A 19593-nucleotide genomic window follows, 5' to 3' on the forward strand; every position below is an offset into this window, starting at 1 on the left:
GGCTGCCTACGAAGGCTGATGAACCCAGCCTGCCCGTCTAGTTATGTCGCTGGACACTCAGTCGCGCTGTGACACAGCAAACTCAGTAAGAACAGGGGCGCCATGTGAAGGCACAGCAGTGTGGGGGAGGCCATGTGCAAGTGACCTCCAGCACGGCAAGCCCAACAGTGGTCCTGCAACGATCACTACACCTGGAAAGGAGAGGCTGTGAGAGATGCTTCACCTTCCTTAAACGAGCAGGATGTCCAGCCCAGGAATCACCTGCCTCCTGTACTAATTTACAATATTGTTATATCACCTTCAGTTATTGCATGCAAAACAAGTACAAAACCTTATAAAGACAAACAAATTATAATAACATCATCGGTGAATTGTATCATAAGAGTGAAAATGAGATATTCTGTAACTGTGAGATTACTATCAAACACAATTCTATTGAATAATTATACTGCAGGGAAATACCATTGGTGGTTGAGGTGCATTTAATAATTCAGTAACATTGTAGTAATTTTGTAAATGTGTTGTTGATTAAGTATTCCTGTTCAGTTAAAATAATTCATCACGGGTTAGGTATAAATATGTGAAATGCATATGTCATCATGCTACCACATGATACACGTGTGCCTTGCTTCAAGTGAACACCAAGTTAGACCCACATTCCCACTCCTGTGTCCTCCTCTTAATTAGTTTAACGTTTTGAAGTTACAAAACATAACAGTTATGTTCATGGTAAATGGTACCTTTCAAGGTAATAACAGGAGTTCACTGCCACAATAAAACATGGAAGAAGATCACGTTTTCCACCATTGCATTGCCTGAATTAATTGGCTCTTTACGATGTCCTCCCTGTGGAATGCGTGGGTTTTCTCTGGGTTTTCTGGTTTCCTCCCACAGTCCAAAGACCTATCAGTTAGTAGGTTGATTGATCGTTGTAAATTGTCCCAAGATTAGTCTCGGTTAAATGCAGTGCTGCTGGCAGCACGACTCAAAGAGCTGGATAGGCTTATTCCATGCTGTATCTCCAAATAAAATTTTAAAATAAAATAAATAAATAACCACTATGTCACCATGACACCCATGTTTTGCTGCTTATAAAAGGCCAGGATGCATCTAATTAACTTAAATAAGTCTGCCACATTCTAATGCTTGCAAACTATCATCTATAACCAAACCATAGTTTGGCCAGGAATTTCTCAAGTCAACATACTTAAAGTGATGAATTCCACATTTTTTTTGTATTACCTACTTCTGGTAAAATGTTTTGAATTCTTATTCGAATCTGCGTCATCGTCAGGCTACTCCTAGTACTTATCCTCACACCAGCAGTACTGGATGTCCGTCAACTCTGATGTACACTACTTTTAAACGTCTCCAACTTTTAAAGCACCTTCTGATGGAAATAGTTTGTCTGTTTCTACTGGGAAAAGCCACCATGTGTTCTGTGTCAATAAAATCAGATTACAGGGGATTGAGAAGAGTATAGGGATTCCCAATCTATGGAAGAAGAGAGGAATGTCAATTTGTTGCCAAGAGCAGAATCATATTCTATATAAATACTCTAGATACTGTATAGTGTGTTGAGTATAGTTTTATAGCACAGAAGTATGACATTCAGACTATCGCATCCCTGCCGAGTTCATTCCTCCTCGGGAAGTTATATTGCAGCTTTATAAAATTCTAGTTTGACTACATCGGGAGTATTGCATTCAGTTTTGGTCATCCCACTATGGGTAGGGTGTCAAGTCTATGGAGAGGATGCAGAAGAAATTCACCAGGGATGTGTCCGGATTAGGGGGCGTGAGCTATAAGGTGAGGTTGGACAAACCTGGGTTGCTTTCTCTGAAGTGGTGAAGGCTGAGGGGAGATTTGATAGATATTTATAATATTGATAAAGTAGCAGCCAGCGTCTTTTGCTCAGGGTTGAAATGTCTAATGGATTTAAGGTGAGAGGAGGTCAGTTGAAAGGAGATGGATAGGGTAAGTTCCTTTACACAGTAAACCTTTATAGTATTGATTTTGATATTCATTCCACAGCAAAAGGATTTTATTTGCCCTACCAGCCCCTGTTATAATTTTATATTCCTCTCTTGGGTTTTCTTTCAGTTTTACATAAAACAAGCCCAGTCTATGCAATCTCTCCCAATAACTAAAGTCCTCCGAACCAGGTAATATTCTGGTGAATCTCCTCTGGACTTTCTCCAGTGCTCGCAGTGTGACAACCACAAATACGCACAATGCTCCAAGTGTGGCCTAACCAGTGGTTTGTAAAGTTGCAAGATAACATCCCAACTCTTATGTTTTGTGCTTCAGCCAATGAAAACATACGCCTTCTTCACCGGTGTTGAATTTCAGGGAATTATGAACTTGAGCCTCAAGGCACCCCTGTTGATCAAAAGTTCCTTGGAGCCCTGCGATTTACTGTACATATGCTACCCCTACTTAACTTCCCAAAATGCACGTGCTTGCACTTGTCGGGATTGAGTTCAATATTTCAACTTTCCATTAATTCCACATCCTGCTATATCCTTAGACAAACTTCCTCACCGTCCACAAACTTACTAATCGTACCTTCTACCATTGATATCAAAATCATTAATATACATCACAAACAACAAGATTCTCAAAAAACAATCAGAAAATCATCGTACCACCACAACCACCTTCAGAATCAGGTTTGTGAATGAGACAGAAAACACCAACTCAAATAAGTATATTAATAATTTATTTACAAACAGTAAAAATTTGACCAAACATTCATGTTCCCCGAGTTACAGAAACTACAAAGAATATTCAACAAACATACTTAGCTAAAAGTATGCCCGAGCATACCTTCCCAATGGTCATCGCACTGATTTCCTCAAACAAAGGGGGAGAGAGCAAGCCTCTCCCATGTGCGACTTTATACCTGGGATATTTGAAACTGGACACTAGGAGGCTAAGCAATGGGAAAAGCAGCCGCAGTTTCTAAACTGCACGGCAAAGCAACTTTTGAAATCAGAAAAAGCCATGCCCTCAGAGGACATTCCTTCCCTCAGAAGTGGTGATTGTGATGATCCACCCCTCAGATGTATGATTCTGGTGAACTCCCTACTAAGTTACATATAAAACACAGGAGTACAATACCTAGTACTGTAAACCCAGTTGTCACCTCCCGGTATACTACAGTAGGCCACCAGCCTCCCTGCACCCCAAAAGGCCACTGGCCCCACCCCGGAGAGTGATAGCTGATGAGTTGGTCCTCCCCACTTAACCTGATACACTGACTCTGAGATGTGATCAACCCGGTGAACTACATTCACCAACTCATCAGGAATGCAGGTGCCTTATTCTTCACCATTAACGGTACAAGTGCCAGCTTCCTTTGTGAGCAGGTAATCCAAGGCCATCAAAATCAGTTCCCGCGACAGCCTGGCCACATTTAAAACCTTCCTTCCTTTGTCATAACCGACCAGCATGGGCAAGGTGCTCATCTAGGGCTGGGGTGGCACCACATATCAGCTGCACCGCCCTGTGGAAACTGCAGGTAGACTTAGGAACTGCATATGCAGTAAGTGCCATTCAGCGTCCACCAAGTACCCATTTGGTATGGACACAGTCATCCCAGGATACTGTTCCTGCTCACACTTGCCATCCACCTTGCATCTTGTACCTGTACTCAACATACCACCTGCACCAACACTCTGCCAGGTGGGGAACTCACTCTAAGAGTCAGGACCTTCCAATTAAGCAAGTGGTACACAGGGAAATACCAGCCCTTAAAACTTACTCCACTAGGCCTATTAAAGCTCAAGTCCCTTGAAACTATTACCATACTCTGGGTTGAGGTTGGCTGGAAAAGAATGTTCCCTCCCAGCTCCCCCAAAACAGAGTGTCAAAACCAGTGAAGTTAGATAACTTTCCCCAATGGTTTCCTTCCTTGTTAAAGGGATCAATATCAGTGGCACCCTTTCTGCAGTGTAGTAAGGAGATCTCATATAAATTCACCAATCTGGCCCATTGGTCCAGAAAGCAAATTCAAACGACATCCCCAGGAATGTATCACAGGATCTCCCACCACAATCAGCATCCACCACTTTGCCATTCTAAATGCAGGGGGATACAAATGCACTTGGTCCTGATTACTCACTGGCTATTTAGAAAACACATAACAGAACTACCGGAAGTGTTCCCCAAATGATTATGCTCCTCTGAAATATCATTCTCATATCCAGAATAAAGTTGCCCAAATTTCTAATCACAAAATAATCTGCAGATGCGGGGATCAAAGCAACACTCACAACACGCTGGAGGAACTCAGCAGGTCGGACAGCCTCTGTGGAAAAGATCGGTCGAAGTTTCGGGCCAGAACCCTTCGTCAGGACTGTAGGGGGAAGGGACAGAGGTCCTATAAAGTAGGTGGGGAGAGGGTGGGAAGGAGAAGGCTGGTAGGTGAAAAACCAGTAAGGGGAAAGATAAAGGGGTGGGGGAGGGGAAGCAGGGAGGTGATAGGCAGGAAAGGCGAAGAAAGAATAGGGGAAAACTCAATGGGCAGTAGAAGGAGGCAAAACCATGAGGGAGGTGATAGGCAGCTGGGAGAGGGGGCAGAGTGAAACTGGGATAGGGGAAGGGAGGGGGAGGGAATTACTGGAAGTTGGAGAATTCTATGTTCTTACCAAGGGGCTGGAGACTACCTAGACGGTATATGAGGTTTTGCTCCTCCAACCTGAGTTTAGCCTCATCACGGCAGTAGAGGAGGCCATGTATGGACATATCTGAATGGGAGTTGGAAGCAGAGTTGAAGTGGGTGGCTACTGGGAGATCCTGTCTGTTTTGGCAGACGGAGCGGAGGTGCTCGACGAAACAGTTCCCCAATCTGCGTCGGGTTTCACCGATGTAGAGGAGGCCGCACCGGGAGCCCAAATTTCTACCCCACCAACTCTAACTTCACATGGCCTGTACGAAATGTGAGTCATCCCTAAAACCAATTGCATGGGGAAACGTAACAAAGCACAAAGTAACAGATTAAGACACAATAAACATGATACAGATTTTTTTAATAAAAGGGAAACAAAGTAAAAGACTACTGTAAAAAACACAAGAAACACACACACACACTCACCCACAAAACTAACACATGCAGCCTCACATATTTCTCCGCATTCAAATCATTCGTGCTCTATTTACAGGGAGGAGGGATGCAGGTCAAATGACCCGCTCCCTATGAGGATGAGATGTGAAGGCACTAGTCATACCCCGATTTCCACGGCAGCCAAATATTAGCCATGGCCCTTTGTAGGGAATCCTGAATGGAATGCGAGGAACCTGGCTGAGAAAAAAAAGGGTCCTTATCAAGAGAGGACTTGAACAATGACCTGTATTCTCAGCAGTCTCTTTTTAATATTTGTTTCATACACTGCTTCCTCCACATTGCATAGAGGGTGGAGTGGGACCCCATTTACCTGCTCCTCTGGGATCCCAGCTTTGAGCAATGCTAACAACATTTCTTTACAGGATGTACGGGATCCCCCACTCCTCATCCGATAATCTAATTTTTGTACTTGGCTATGGGCATCCTTTTGAACATACTCTAAACCTTGTAATAATTGAATCACTGTACTTACAGGATGACTGACAGCTGGTGCTATTAAAGACAGTGTTATTCCTTTTATTTGAGAAGCCGCCAAAACCACATGTTCTATCATTCCAGAAGTTAATTCAATGCCCTCTGGTGCATTACCACTATTGCGGTATACTTCTGTGATAAGAGAACTTTAGTAGAACTTTAGTACCCTTCTCTGCTGTGCTCCATTCCACTTGGATTTTTTAATTCCAGTTTAATTTAATTGTCAAAATTTAACCGCTGCTATTACTCGATTCTATAGTAATGTATTATGCTCAGGGGAAGCAAGCAGCGTTCTCAGAGTATTACTGATCACATGTCGGGATGATAGGCTCCCTAAAACACTCACCTCTCTGTTAGATAAGTCACTCCAGTACCCCCCTCATCCCATATCCTCAACAACCATGCGGCCAAGGACTCTGCAGGCTTTTGCCTGTACCAAGTTCCTGAGAGGACAACTCCCTGCTCCCCTCTAGCCTCAGAGAGGCCCAGTGCACCATCCCCCACACGGTCCTGATTCTGCTCCCCCTCCCCCGCTGAGAAGAAGAAGCTGCGGGTAGCTGACCCCATGGTGGGTGTGGGAACGCGTGATCACTGGCCTGGCCCGTACTGTTTCAGATAGGCAGGGTAGAGGGTGATCTTTTTGAGGATTAACTGAGATGTCCACACTACCCTCTCCCCCTCATTTTCATTCTCCAGCCAGCGATCCCCATCTCCCATGATCCTCACAATAGGATCATGGAGCCACCTCATCATGGCTCGAACCTTAACAGGTCAGGCTGCCAACCAGCTCGGCATGCAGCGTCTAATTGCTGTACCTTCAGCAGCTAACAAGCCATCTCCATATCCTTATCCTCTAACCTTGTTGCCCTATCTGAGCCATCAACAGTGATTCTCTCAGAATAATACAGCGCTGACTGAGATTTTTCCAATTCATTCTTAAGACTCGCTATCGTTTTATACTGATGTCTTACTATCATTGCAAACAGCCAGAAAGCATCCCGTCGGCTATCCTTTCTCCTGGGAAAACCCAATGATTTAAGTATACTAACAACATGGTGTCCCTTTTCATCCCCAGTGAAATCTAACTGGTCTGACTGATCTACCGGTATCCCATAACCCATCGGTAGGTTAGCGAGACTTCCAAAGCCTGCACTATTATCTGTCCACCCTGGGACTCTGTATCTCTCAAACGGAGGATCCTCTCTTTTTAATAACATCTTAAAGAAAAACATTTCTGCTCAAACGCCATACCCTGCTTGCAGCGCCAAAATGTAACATTGAATCAGGGTCAGGGGTCTGGCGAGTGAGACAGAAAACACTGACTGCAAATAAGTATATTAATCATTTATTTACAAACAGTAAAAATTCAACCAAACGTTCATATTCAGGTTACAGAAACTACAAAACTGAATACTCAATAAACATACTTAGTTAAAAGCGTACTCAGAGCATACCTACCCAATGGTCATGTGCACTGATTGCCTTAAACAAAGGAAGAGAGAGCAAGCCTCTCCCATGTGCTATTTTATACCTGGGATATTTGAAGCTGGACATGGACAGCTAACTAATGGGAAAAGCAGCTGCAGTTTTGAGACTAACCGATCACAACGGAAGTGACTTTCGAAAACAGAAAAAGCCTCACTGGATAGCATCCTATCACCAACTGTCTTGAAGAAGGGTCTCAGCCTGAAACAGCAACTGTTTATTCCTCTCAATAGATGCTGCCCGACCCGCTGAGTTCCTCCAGCGTGTTGTGAGTGTTGCTTTGACCCCAGCATCTGCAGATTACTTTGTATTCCTTTCCATAGATGCTGCCTGAACTGCTCAGTTCCTCCGACATTGTTGCATCCTATTACCAAGCCAGTTTTGGATCCAATTAGCCAGCTCACCTTTGATCCCATATGCCTTAACCTTTTGAACCAACCTGCCAAGGAGGATCTTATCAAATGCCTTATTAAAATTAATATAGATGTCTTCCACCTTGGCTTCATCAATTGTCTTAGATGCCCATCCATATTTTCCAAATTGTTTAGAAACACCATCCTTACAAAAAATAATCAGATTGAAGACTGGCATGAAAATATCTGTCCTCTCCTTCCCAGTCTGGAAGTGCCAGCTGACAGTGGTGGAAATCACAGCATCACTAGCTCCACACCACTTCTTACTAATGACCATTCTGGTGTGAGGATGCAAGGTATGTTAACATGAGAGACCGTAGAATCATTCACTCAATCATGCCATCACTTGGCACCTGAATCTATGCACTACTTAGCAGAATTCATATGTTAGTGTTCTGGAATTGAATCTCTGGGAGTTTTTCCCTTTTAAAGGTGACCCCGCACATCCAAAATTGTTCACCTCCCCAAACCACCGCTCCTTCAACAGGGCTGAACCATGCCAACAACGCATTCCTCAAAAGAAGCATTTGAGAAGTTCATTAGCAATTGGTAACCGTTACACTGGACAACAAAGATTTTGCTGCATGAATACTTTTGGGCGTATTTTATGGATTTTGGGCTGATGATCATGAAAATCGCCATGAAATTTCCCTATCACGCACCATTTTTTTGAAACTGCCTACATTTGTTATTTCAATTCAAAATTTAAGTCAGAATAGCTGATTGCAACATTACGGAAGGCATTTTTGTTGGTCCGCAAATCAAACAGGTCATCAATAACAGGCAATTTGAAGAACTTCTAGTGGAACCGTAAAAACTGTGTGAAAAGACGTTGTTGAAAATTTTCTTGGCAATGCGGAGCAGCAAAGTACATGCAGCTGGTTGACAACATGCTTCAGGCATACTAAACCAGAAAGTACAACACGTCACTGAATATTTATTTTCTGTGTTCCCAGTTAGACTTCTTTCCTGCAAATGTTGGTGCTGTCAGTGAAGAGCATGGTGAAAAGTTTCACCAAGACATTGCGGTCAGGGAGAAATGGTATCAGGGCAACTGGAATCCATCAATGCTGGCTGATTACTGTTGAACACTTAAAGCGAGAAGCCTCAGACACGGAGTACAAATGAAAATCATCAACACAACATTCTTAGCTCAGTTGAACTACTACAAAGCATCAGCACTGTCATGCAATTAAACTAGTTACATTCAATAAAAGTTAATTTCATGTTTCTCTAAATTCCTACATGATACAAGTTGTCTGAAATAAGATTTGTGTTCAAGTGGCCTATCATAAACACCTTCAAAAAATGTTGCTGTCCGGTGTAATTGTCACGTGTACTCAGATGTCGTGAAAAGCTTTTGATTGCTTACCATCCAGACAAATCATTCTAGACACAAGTAATCAAGGTAGCATTTTTGAGGCATCGCTCCTTGAGGGTATCCTGGATACTACAGGGACTAGTGCCCATGATGGAGCTGACTGAGTTTACAACTTTTCGATCCTGTGCAGTAGCACCACCCCTATGATCCCCCCCACCCCCCATACGACAGCGAGGCAGCCAGTTAGAATTCTCTGCATGGTGCATCTGCAGAAAGTTAAATTTGTAAAATTTGGTGCATCACAAAGGGTCTAACTTGCAGTCTGACAACAGCACTCATTGAAAATTTGCTCGCCAAAATCAAATTTAACATGAATATTAAGCAAACGATAAATGTGTAGGTGGAAGATGTTTCGCTGGAGTTTAGTTTGGATGACTCAAGTTAACCTTCCATTTCCATTTCTGAGCTGAGTGAGGTCGGTCAATAATGAACGTCCCACTAGAGCCGCCAAAGAATTCATCAGCCAAATGTGCATTAAAGAGGAGCATTGCCCTTATAGGAGTAATTGGAGCATCTTTGTAGTTGCCGCTTTTTAAACAGAGGCACGGCTAACAATAAAATTATGGGGTATAGAACACAGTGAACTGTCAACTAACAGCAAGGATAATGTATCAAAACTCTTGCTACATGGTACACTCAGTGTATTAAGATACACTGATACATAGGCACCCCACCATTAACAATGGTTATATAACTGTAAGCATTGTCGTGCCTACCTTTAAGAGCTGGGTCTGCCAAGTGAATTTTAATGCAATGCATTAGCACCCACATCTCATCAGAGAAGTCTGCTAATCTTGTTTAAAGCTGCAATTGAGAATTCCCGAAGCTGAATGCTTGCCACACGTGTAAAGGAGAGATACCAAGTTGAAAGGGGGGTATGGAAGCATAATCCTGAGCATAGCTACCTTACAATACAGAAATATTGATCATTTCCTGATCAGCCAGGGCATCAAAAGATATGGCGAGAAGGTAGGTGAATGGGGTTGTGTGGGATCCGGGATCAGCCATGATGGAGGGTCAGAGCAGACTCGATGGGCTGAATGACCTAATTCTGCTCCTGTGTCTTATGGTTTTATTGTCTAATATGCAAAGCAGGAGGTAACTAAAGAGATGGTAACTCACAAAGGGATTTAGAAGAAGCATCAGGAAGCAGAATCATCTTTTAATTCGTGCTCTTGAATGATGATTATTATAAAAACCTAGATGAGGTGCTTCTTGTAAATATCACTGGAAGGTTGAGCTGGACATGTCAAGTAAATGATCTGCACTTATGATTTGAAGAACTGGTGAAATTCACGTTGAATTTATGTCACTCTATATTTAATACAGCACAGTTTCTCATGCAATTTTCTTCTTCTTTGACAAGGGTATGCCCATTCTTCTCAGCATGGCTGTCAGCTGCATTGAGCTGACTAATGTCCCCACTTGGGCAATGGTGGTGGAGCAGTCTGAGTCATCACAAACTGTGTCCTACCTGTCCCGAGTGTGCACCCCACCACTGAGCCTGGTGACTCACAGGAAGGCTGAGGTCTTCAACTAATCCCAGTTGATTTGCCTTTACACCTGAGGCTGATTGGAGGTTCAGAAAAAGGCCATTCAACGAACACAGCACTGACCATCATTCTGGTCGTAATCCTCAGTACTCAGTGGACGTTGATTTTTTTTATAATTCACTACCCATCGGAATAGAGGCTCTCTTTGTGAACAAAGGGTCTTTTTTTACGCAGAGAGTGGTGAATGCGTGGAACGCGCTGCCGGCGATGGTGATGGAGGTGGATACGATAGGGTTTTTTAAGAGACTCCTGGACAGGTACATGGAGCTTAGAAAAATAGAGGGCTATGGGTAACCCTAGGTAATTTCTCAGGTAAGGACGTGTTCAGCACAGCTTTGTGGGCCGAAGGGCCTGTATTGTGCTGTAGGTTTTCTATGTTTCTATGAATTTGATAGAATTTTGAATATTAAGAATGACGAGAAATGGGCGGTACAGAAAATATCACTGAAGGAAAAAAGTCAAATGAAATGGTGCTGCAGATGCAGGGAGCTAAATACCTAACTCTTATGGTTATGTTCTTCTGTTCAATTTTGTTCACTGAAAGTGTGTTGCTGGTTAATATTTCTAATGCTGGTTACGTAACTTTTTTGGAACGGAATCAGAGCAGATTAGGAGACAACTTGTATGCAGCATGTGTATCACATCGCCTCCTGTGTGCTTCTATCTTCCTGAGGGCAACTGCTTTGTTTCTATTTCCATCTTGTTCAGTTGTTCCATTCGATGAGGTGGAATCTGAACAAGCTGCTTTACAAGCAGGGAAGCCATTCGTCAAAACCAGTCACAGAATACCAGAAGAGTTTCAGCTGTTTTCTTTGTCTTATTAATTTATTCTTTTCATGTAACACAGAAGGAAGCCATTTGACCCATCAAGTCCTTGCTGCCTGTGGAGGAGTCCGAGGGCAGACAGGTTGGCATAGGAAAGGGGAAGGGGATTTGAAATGCTTGCATCTGGGAGCTCAGGATGGTGACTGTGGCGAGAGCCGCCCAGCCTGCGCTTAGTCTCTCTGATGTAGAACAGGCCACATTGGGAGAACTGAATGCAGTAGATGAGGTTGAAGGCTGAGCTGGTGAAGTGCATTTGCCTCACCTAGACAGGGCTGCTTGGTTTCCTGGATGGCGGTGAGGAAGGAAAAGCGTATCAGGGTAGTAATATGCCATGGGTCAGAGAAGGGTGGGCGGGGAGGGATGGGAGGAACTGGGAGTCATAGTAGATTCAGGTTTATTGTCACTGACATACAGCATAAAGTTTGTTGTTTTGCTGCAGTGGTACAGTTTGAGCATAACAAATTATGTAAACTACACAAAATTCTGGAGGAACTCAGCAGGTCAGGCAGCGTCTATGGAGAGGAATAAGGAGTTGACTTTTTGAGCTAAGATCCTTCAACAGGACATGAGTGCCTGATGCAGCATGGTAGTGTAGTGGTTAGCACAACGGTTTACAGTACAGGCGGCTCAGGTTCAATTCCCACCAATGCCTGTGGGGAGTTTGTACGTTCTCCCCGTGACTGTGTGGGTTTCCTCCAGGTGCTCCGGTTTCCTCCCACAGTCCAAAGATGTATCGGTTAGTAGGTTAATTGGTCCTGTGATTAGGCTCAGATTAAATTGGGGGTTGCTAGGTGACACGGTTCGAAGGGCCGGAAAGGCTACTCCACGTTGTAGCTCAATAAATAAATAAATAACTGTCCTGAATGATGGATGCTGCCTTTCTGAGGCACTGCCTTTTGAAGATACCATCAATGGTGGAAAGGCTTGTGCCTGGGATACAGCCGGTTATGTCTAAACTCTCTGAAGCCTCTTACAATCCTGTACCCTGGCGCCTCCATACCAGGTGGTGATGCAACCAGTCAGAATGCTCTCCATGGTACATCTGCAGAAATTTGCCAGCCTTTGGTGACAAGCTAAACCTTCTCAAACTCCTAATGAAATAGAGCTACTGGCATGCCATCATCATGATTACGTCAGTATGGTAGGCCCAGGACAGGTCCGCAGTGATGTGAATACGCAGGAACTTGAAACTGCTTAACCTTTCCACTCCCAAGCCCTCAGTGAAGATCGGGGTGTGTTCTCTTGACGTCCACTTTCTCGTTCCAAGCAGAAAGCATAGAGAGAGTGATTCCTGAGGAAAGCAGAAAGTGGAGGAGAAGGGAAGAGTGGCTGGTGATGGGAAGCCATTGAAGCTAGGGAAAAGGATGAACAATAATATGAAGGCTAGTCAGATGAAAGGTGAGGACCAGGGAAACTCTATCACCATATGCTTTGGAGGGACAGGGCGTGACAGCTGAATTCCAGGAAGCAGAGAAAATGCAAACAAGGGCTCCATTACCGTAGAGAAAGAGAGAGGAAAGCATATTTCCTGATAAAGGAGGATGTTCCAGATACCCTGGAATGGAAGGCTTCATCTTGAGAGTTGATGTAATGGTGACAAAGAAACTGAGAAAAGGAGGTGGATTCATACAAGAGACAGGTCGAGAGAAGCGATACTTGAAGTAGCTGTGGGAGTTTATACGCTTAAAGTAAATGTCAGGAAATAGTTTGTCTCCTAAGATGGAAGTGTCAGAAAATGGTCCAAGTGAATTTGAGGGCAGGGTGGAAGATAGTAACGAAAGCAATCAAATTGGCAAAGATACACACAAGTGGAGGAAGCAGCACAAATGAAGTTCTCAATGAGGCAGAGGAAGAGCTGGGACTGGTACCAGAGAATATGTGGAACAAGAGCTGTTCTATATAGCCAATGAAAAGACAGGTGTAGCTGGGGCCAGTTGAGGTCCCATAGCTGCACCTTTGATCTGAGGGAAGTGAGAGAAATCAAAAGAAAAGTTGTTGGGGATGAGAACGAATTCTTCAAGGTTGATGAGAGTGGAGGTGGAGCTGAAAGAAGTGGAAGCTGTAGGACATTCCAGATGGGGATTGGAGGTGTATGATGTCTAGACCTCCATGAAGCAGTGGGGCCGGGGAACTGGCAATCATCAAAATGGTGGAGGGCATATGAGGTGTCTTGGCAGTAGTCGGGAAGGCACTGGGTAAGGGGAGACGGGAAAGAGTCAAAATTGTTTTGGAATTGATTTTGATTTCTCTTTCCCTTTTGCATCAACAGCAGCATTCTCAAGATCCTGATAATGTGGGAAGTGCGTAGATAATGAGACTGAAGCAGTGGGGCTTATTTTTGTTTCAGACTGTTCAAAACCTGAAGAGGTTCATGATCATATTATTAAAAAAAAGTTTATGGGAGGGGTACAATATTGTTAGACTATGTAGAGTTGGATAAAATTAAACAAAGTATTATAAGCTTAGGAAGTGGGTGTGCGAGGAGAAAAGGGACGAACTGGAAAGGTGGAAATGACATTGACCTCAACCACTGTTGGAATAAAGCTCAAATTAAGACTCAGAACTTCCAGATTCACATCATCTTTCTGCAAAGCATCCTTCCGCTTGTTCCTCTGTAGGTACGCTTTAATTTTAACTTGAATTCCTAACTTGCTTCTGCTTTACACCTGACCATCAGGTTTTTAACAAGGCAGTGGCAGATTTCCTAATTGATCCCCAGAAGCCATTGTGTGTAAAGAATAGAGATTCAAATTCCTCTGTCAGGCAGCTGCCTTTCACCGCAACACCCTGGTGCGTCTGTTCATCTGGGTCACATAGAGCTCCTCGAATGACCCAGAATGTGTTGCGCACAAAAAAACTGAGTAAGATGTACCTCGAAAAGGAGTTGGTTTACAATTGATGACAGATCATCAGAATAGCATTCGTTTTCTTTCTTCTGCAAAATAATTCTGAACTACCTGCAGGTAAAGGTTCCCCATTTTATTTTATCTCCATGGAATGACAACTTTAGTTTATTATTATAAATCGATCCCACCCTGCAGATTGTGCACCTCAGAAGTGTTGCTTCAATGATCTGACAGATATTTGGATCGCAATCCTTCTGTTTGACTTGTAGCTTGTTAGAAGGCAAAATATTTCACAAATGCCTTGTGCAGTATGCCTTGTATTATAAAATGAATGTTAAACATGTGGATTATGATCTTGAATTTTACCAAAGGAAAAATTGGTTGGAGTCACTTAGCATGTTAGTGCAAGGGTGTTTATTAGGTGTGTCAAAAATCAAACCTACAGACTTACAAAAATCAGTGAAAATAGTGCAAAAATGCTAGTATTTACAAAAAGATTTTTACAAAAAAAAACACAATAACAGCTGCATACTTGTTCTTGTCCAGTGTGAACTCCTAGCAGCCCCTATCTCTCCCTCACACTGAGGGCAATAAACTCCTATAGGCACTAAGACGTACCATCTTGTCATTCTGCTGTCTTTGTGGTGAGAGTATGCATTTAAATGTATTCCCTGGTATGTTCTCACATTAACCTACGCTTTCCCTTCCGCATTCCGAGTCAGACACCACAGCTTAGTTTAATTTCGTTCTTTATCTGTATGTATCTATCTCCTTTACCATAGCATTGGAGGGGGACAGGAGCAGACAAGTTAGGAAAGCGTTTAATTAGAGTAAGGGGAAATATGAAGCTATCAGGCGAACTTGGAAGCATAAATTGGGAACAGATGTTCTCAGGGAAAGGGTGTCCTGACGAAGGGTCTCGGCCTGAAACGTTGACTGCGCCTCTTCCTATAGATGCTGCCTGGCCTGCTGCGTTCACCAGCAACTTTGATGTGTGTTGCTTGAATTTCCAGCATCTGCAGAATTCCTGTTGTTCTCAGGGAAAGGTATGACAGAAAGATGGCAAATGTTCAGGAGATATTTGTGTGGTGTTCTGCACAGGTACGTTCCAATGAGACAGGGAAAGAATGGTAGGGTACAGGAACCGTGGTGTACAAAGGCTGTCATAAATCTAGTCAAGAAGAAAAGAAGAGCTTACAAAAGGTTCAAAGAGCTAGGTAATGATAGAGACCTAGAAGATTATAAGGCTAGCAGGAAGGAGCTTAAGAAAGAAATTAGGAGAGCCAGAAGGGGCCATGAGAAGGCCTTGGCGGACAGGATTAAGGAAAACCCCAAGGCATTCTGCAAGTATGTGAAGAGCAAGAGGATGAGACATTAGAGAATAGGACCAGTCAAGTGTGACAGTGGAAAAGTGTGTATGGAACCGGAGGAGATAGCAGAGATACTTAATGAGTACTTTGCTTCAGTATTCACTACGGAAAAGGATCTTGGTAATTGTAGGGATGACTTACAGCGGACTAAAAAGCTTGAGCGTGTAGATATTAAGAAAGAGATTTTGGAAAACATCAAGTTGGATAAGTCACCAGGACCAGACGAGATGTACCCCAGGCTACTGTGGGAGGCAAGGGAGGAGATTCCTGAGCCTCTGGCAATGATCTTTGTACTTCAGTCGTTGATAAGTTGATGGAGAAGATCCTGAGAGGCAGGATTTATGAACATTTGGAGTGGTATAATATGACTAGGAATAGTCAAAATGGCTTTGTCAAAGGCAGGTCGTGCCTTATGAGCCTGATTAAATTTTTTGAGGATGTGACTAAACATATTCATGATGGTAGAGCAGTAGATGTAGTGTATATGGATTTCAGCAAGGCATTTGACAAGGTACCCCATGCAAGGCTTATTGAGAAAATAAGGAGGCATGGGATCCAAGGACACATTGCTTTGTGGATCCAAAACTAGCTAGCCCACAGAAGGCAAAGAGTGGTTGTAGACGGGTCATATTCTGCATGGAGGTCAGTCACCAGTGGTGTGCCTCAGGGATCTGTTCTGGGACCCCCACTCTTCATGATTTTTATAAATGACCAGAATGAAGAAGTGGAGGGATGAGTTAGTAAACTTGCTGATGACACAAAAGTTGGAGGTGTTGGGGATAGTGTGGAGGCCTGTCAGAGGTTACAGCAGGACATTGATAGGATGCAAAACTGGGCTGAGAAGTGTCAGATGGAGTTCAACCCAGATTAAGTGTGAGGTGGTTCATTTTAGTAGGTCAGTTATGATGGCAGAATATAGTATTAATGGTAAGACTCTTGACAGTGCGGAGGATCAGAGGGATCTTGGGGTCCAAGTCCATAGGACACTCAAAGCTGCTGTGCTGGTTGAGTCTGTGGTTAAGAAGGCATACGGTTCATTGGCCTTCATCAATCATGGGACTGAGTTTAGGAGCCAAGAGGTAATGTTGCAGCTACATAGGACCCTGGTCAGACCCCACTTGGAGTACTGTGCTCAGTTCTGGTCACCTCACTACAGGGAGGATGTGGAAACCATAGAAAGGGTGCAGAGGAGATTTACAAAGATGTTGTCTGGATTGGGGAGCATGCCTTATGAGAATAGGTTGAGTGAACTTGGCCTTTACGCCTTGGAGCGACGGAGGATGAGAGGTGACCAGATAGAGATGTATAAGATGATGAGAGGCATTGACCATGTGGATAGTCAGAGGCTTTTTCCCAGGGCTGAAATGGCTAGCATGAGAGGGCACAGTTCTAAGGTGCTTGGAAGTAGGTACAGAGGAGATATCAGGGATAAGTTTTTTACGCAGAGAATGGCGAGTGCGTGGAATGGGCTGCTAGCGACGGTGGTGGAGACAGATATGATAGGGGCTTTTAAGAGACTCCTGGACAGGTATATGGAGCTCAGAGAAATAGAGGGCTATGGGTAACCCTAGGTAATTTCTAAGGTAAGGACATGTTCGGCACAGCTTTGTCGGCCGAAGGGCCTGTATTGTGCTGTAGGTTTTCTATGTTTCTATGTTTCTAATGCCCTGGTTCACATTTTTACTGTTATGCTGTATGTTTTTCATTTTGGCAGCTCTGTATGAGCAGTCTGTTCTGTTTTCAGCTTGTTTGGGTTATTGTTGAATATAAGAGATGAGGAGAAATGTGTGCTATTCAATTAGGATGGTCAAATTAAGGGGAGCGACACTAAGTTTGGGCTTGGGTCTTTTGTTGGAGAGGAGATGGAGAGAGAAGACGCTGAGGAGAACCAGTCGTAGCATACGATCTGGCGGGAGACCCGTTTGTTCGAGCAACGTTCGGAAGATGGTGTGTGCTTTCCCGTTGACTAAGGGCCCAGCATGTGTGTGACAGAGAAGGTCAAGATGAGCTCCAACTTGTGCACATTTGACTGTTTAATTAGAATGGGCCCTTTTCTTATGTTATTCTTTACTAAACCTTCAGTTAAGATTCATAAATATAATTCCTTTAATCACGTGCAGTGTACTGTCTGTCAATTTGTGGCTTTAATTTGTAACAGGGCAGCAAATTACACAGCATCCACACAAACCGAGGTTTGGGGTGGGATCCAGCTGCTCACTCTCAGGAGTTTGTCTTCCCTAGACTTACGCAGCTGAAGAAACCAGGGTGTTTCATGTACGTAACTGTAAGTGTGCAGTAATTCTGCTGTTTCATGCTATTGTCTCCTGGCAGTTCCATGGCGTCTGCTGGGTCCTAAACTGAGCTGACACTTTCAGGTTAACTTCAGGGTGTCTTTCCCACCATACACGGTGAAATATTCCATTTCTTTAATAACGGGGATATGTAAATGTGTATATGTTGTTTGCATTTTGTATTTAATTTAGATACTTCTGTTTATTTTGTAATATGATTGTAGTTATATGGTGGGGTGTTTCATATTTTAATTCATGTGCAGCCTTGTTAATTTCCTTGGTAATTAAAGATGGTACGTCCTATTGTCTGTAAAAGGAGTTTATTGCCCTCAGTGTGAGAGGCAAATCAGGAGGGGGCTACCAGGAGTTCACACTGGACAGAACTATTTTTGTATTTCTTGTCTATAACTTTTTGTAAATGTTGGCATTTTTTCACTACTTTCACCAATTTTCATGATTTTTTAAAGTTTGATTGCCACACCTAATGAAAACCCTTGCACTGAAGTGCTAAGTGACTCCAGCCATTTTTTTCTTTGGTAAAATTAGAGGTCATGACCCACATTTGTAACATATTGTATCGAGCATTCGGTCCATGTTGATAGACGAGAAAAGATCATTTAACTCAACAGTTGTTTCTATGGTGACAAACACAAAAGCAGACCAGGCGCTAAGACCCAGGGAGAGAAGGTACTCAATCACGTACAGGCTGTGGAGGTGATTATTACACACACTGGTTACAGTCAGGGTGACCCACAAACACACCAGTGAACAATTGTATAATGCAAGCTAAAATGTAACAGTAAATGAATTGAACATCCCACCATAGTCTGGCCACTAGGAATGCTGGGCTGGGCTGTCGACCATGCCCATCCCCCCCCGGCCCCCCCCCGGAATGCCACACTGCCCCCACCTGAGGGTCAGCCACCCCTGACAACCACAGAGTCCATAACAACATCTGAAAATCCCAGTGTGGATCAATGCCGCCACCTGGGGTGCTGTGGAGGGTGTGTAGCCTCCCCCCCAATAGGAGGCGCTGTTTCAGCTGAAGCAGGAGGCAGGACACCTGGAGTGTCACTTTCTTCCTTCAGCCTTACTGAGTCGAGACAGCCTCAGCCCGTCCCAACGCAGCCCTACTGTCTTCCGCCGCTCAGGCAACCACACCCAGAATACCTCATTGGAGGTGCAGACGAGCACCTTTCCTGGCCCCTTCCTGTGGCTTTCAAGCTTGGGGGATTGTCCCTTCTTCTGGGTGGGGCAGTAGGTTCATGCTTTGGACTCCCACGGGGTACTGTTGCATTGGCAGACTAGACTGGCAGCCCAGCCCCTTCTGGGACATGCAAGTGTCGCAGGAGTGTGTGACCAGCTCCACGTCCTGTCTGTACCCAGGCCGATAGGAGCACTCGTGAAGCTTGCCCGTCGTCTTTGTGGCCCCAAAATGGCCGGTCTCCACCAGCCCGTGTGCCAACCGCAGCCCCGTGGTGCAGGACCGCCAGCTGCCGGAGATGCCCGTCAGCATTGGAGAACAGCAACCTGTAGCGTGCCCCACTGTGCTTTGGTCCCCGGATCCAGAGCAGAGGCCTCTGCCCACTCCAGCCGCCGTCCTGTGCTCAGACACCCCCTCTCCTGGGCCAGCGCCCGCTCTCTGCACAGCCGCTGGTCAGTGGTGAGGAGGACCCCGCCACCTCTGCTCTCCTCGAGTTCCGCAGTGTTGTGTTGGGCGACGGTGGGGTGCGCTGTGCTGTGGCGGGCCACTCTGACAAAGATGGCGGCTGTTGCTGCCCCCGCCCGGCCAGGTTTGCTTTCCGGAGCTGCTTCAGGGCTGAGGTA

The sequence above is a fragment of the Mobula hypostoma genome, chromosome 7 (genome assembly GCF_963921235.1).
Source record: "Mobula hypostoma chromosome 7, sMobHyp1.1, whole genome shotgun sequence".
NCBI lineage: Eukaryota > Metazoa > Chordata > Chondrichthyes > Myliobatiformes > Myliobatidae > Mobula > Mobula hypostoma.